Source organism: Apodemus sylvaticus, chromosome 7, assembly GCF_947179515.1.
Source record: "Apodemus sylvaticus chromosome 7, mApoSyl1.1, whole genome shotgun sequence".
NCBI lineage: Eukaryota > Metazoa > Chordata > Mammalia > Rodentia > Muridae > Apodemus > Apodemus sylvaticus.
Window position 1 is genome coordinate 27,408,239 of NC_067478.1, and position 2,976 is coordinate 27,411,214.

Here is a 2,976-nt window from a genome sequence, read left to right on the forward strand (position 1 = left end):
TACCACCATCCAGTGAGTAAATATTCTCCCCTGTATGGGCCTGTATGTGTGCCCTCTATTTATGCAGTTAGTAAGTTTTGAGGCTGGGTCTTACTCTATATATCAGACTGGCAGGCTGGGCTTGAACTCCTGGCAATCCTCCTGTCTCCTTGAGATTACAGGCATAAGTACCATGCCTTTGTTGTTGTTGTTGATGATGATGATGATGATGGTTTTGTTTTCTTCTTTATGTATTTTTTAAACACATCTGTTTCTGACCCAAACGAGTTGTCTATGGTGTCCCATACTATCATCCTAATAACACTTGAGAATCTGAGGCAACAGAATTGCCACAAGTTCAAGGCCAGCCTGGGCTATCTAGTGAGTTCAGGCCAATCTGGTATACCATGGGAAACTGTCTCAAAAACTAAAACAAAAATAGTCAATAGTTATAAAGAGAGAGAGGGAGAGGAGTTAGAGAGACTCTAAATGTCAGGAGTGGAAATCCAAGAAGCCAACCCGGGCACCAGCAGGCAGGTCAGGAACCAGAAGCAGGGCACGTGGGCAGGTGTCAGTGGTCAAGACGGTGACAGCATGGATGTCACAGATGCAGCTGCTCATCTGCATTTTCGTCCTCTAAGTAATCACCCTTACTGGGCCTAAACCAACATTAGCTGGCCCAGGAGGAAAAAGTCCGCTCACAGCTTTGAGTTTGAATTGCTGTAAAGTATTATTATTTTGCGCTCTATCTTACCCAAAGCTAGCTGGAAATCATTTGCTCTTATAACTTATGGCTGTGTGTTTCTGACCTCTGGTCATTTTAAAGAGACAGTACATGTGTATTTTGTATCACGGGCCCAGATCTAGAAAAGGCCGTTATTTCTCATAAAGACGCTTAGGGATAAATCACATAAATTTATTATTTGGTCTTTTGTTTGTTTGTTTGCTTGCTTTTGAGATAGGGTCTCCCTATATAGCGCTGGCTGGATTAGAACTCACTGTGCAGAACAGGCTGACCTCAAGCTCATAGAAACTGCTTGCCTCTGCCTCCTAAGCCCTAGAATTAAAGGTGGGATTTATGCCTAGCCTTTATTACTGTCTTAACTCATGGCCTCATTCATTACTTCACAGGTAAAAAACTGAATACAGATGCCATTTTTCCAAATGGATGACACCTATTTCCATGGAGAGACAGACCCAGCTAGAAAGGCCCACCACGTGTTGTATATAAATGTTTCTCATTGCTGTCACCTGCTTTCAGGTCCTAAAATTCATCAGCACCACTTAGCAGTCTATTCTGTCACACAAATCGGTCTCTAAACTGTGGGTTTCATTTTGTCTCTGCTGCCACTAAGTGACCAGGAGGAGGCCAGCTTCACAGGTAACACATGATCCAGGAAGCCATTGCTGCTGGAGGTGCCTTATCCACAGTGGCCTAGCATGCAGAAAGCTACTGTGCCCATTTTCCTCAGGCACATCCAACTGTGATGAACCTGTGCATGTCAGGGTGACAGAGGCTCCTCATGCTGGGCACCAACTTGATTGAAGGCTGATGACAAGAAGCAGAGAAGGAATAGGCACCTGCAAGATCGATGAGTGGGAAAATGAAAAAGTCTTTGGTTGTGATAGTGTCGTGGGGCTAAGGACCGTTGGAACAGGGTCTAAAACGATAGACCCTAAAGAATTAAAATCTAACCCAGTGTGGTGGTACAGGTCTGCAATCCCAGAAGTTGGGAGATGGAGGAAGTTTAAAGCCAACCCTGACAGCACCCGCGCTGCCTCGGTACCAAGTATCAGGTGTAGATCTGGGGGATTGACAGAAGACACAGACTCAGGTCATTCAGTAAGGAGAATGCCGAAGCTTTCCTGAGGGACCAGCGATTTATCCTTGAGGCTGGGTGAAAAGCAACTGGAAAAAACAGTCATAGCCATAGGTCAGGTACCTGGGAAGTCCCTACCACACGGGGCGGGAAAACAGGAATCGAGCTAAGCCACGGGATGTTCCGATCTCAGAAAGCCTGTGCTAACAGCTCAGAGAGCTAAGCTCATGATGCCCAACAGGTCCCCAGTTAAACAGGGAGTTCAAGGCTATCTTGGGGCTACAGAAGACCCTGTCAGAGTGAGAGAGAGTGAGAGAGAGAGAGAGAGAGAGAGAGAGAGAGAGAAGACAAAAGGAAAAGAGAAGAAAGCCAGCTGAGTCTCTTTGGTCTTAGCAGCAGAAGCAAGACATGTGACAAGGAATGTTCTGGTTTAAAAACACCCAAAACAAAAACCAAACTGGATACGCCAGCGCACTCCTGTAATCCTAACACTGGAGAATCAGAAGCAGGAGGATTCCTGCAAGTCTAAAGCCAGCCTGCTCTATTGTGAGTCGTGGGCCAGCGAGGGCTGCAGACTGTGTGCCAAGACCCTGTTCTCAACCACAACTCCCTCACCACCACCCACAAGAAGAAAAACAGAGTTAACTGGCCATGCCGGGTGCCAGTGCAGGAGGTTGCATCACAGGAAGCCTTTACAGGACCCCTGAGTCACATTCTTCACATTTCCTGACTTCTGCTTCCTGTGCACTGGTACAGAATGGGCAGAGGGAAACCAGCGAGACTAAGAGAATAAACCCATTTTCCTTTACCAGTTGCTGTTTCGGATTTTCTTTTGGAAAATGAGGCAGCAGGTGTATGGCCCGAAGCGCCCAGCGACACATGACAACCCTGCACACGTACAAAGCATACATACATTAAAAATAACTTGTTCCTACATAAATACATTTGCCCAGCATAATACCAGCACCATTCAGGAGGCAGAGACAGGAGGATCTCAGTGAGTTGGAGACTGGTCTCACCTGCAGAGTGAGCTCCAGGCCAGCCAGAGTTAAATGGTGAGACCCTATCTCAAATAAATAAATTTGAAAATGTAGTGTTGTAGAAATTTTTATTCCCACTCTATGGTTTCTGTCCTGCCTTTAACCATTTAGTTCCTGGATAAAACACACACACACAA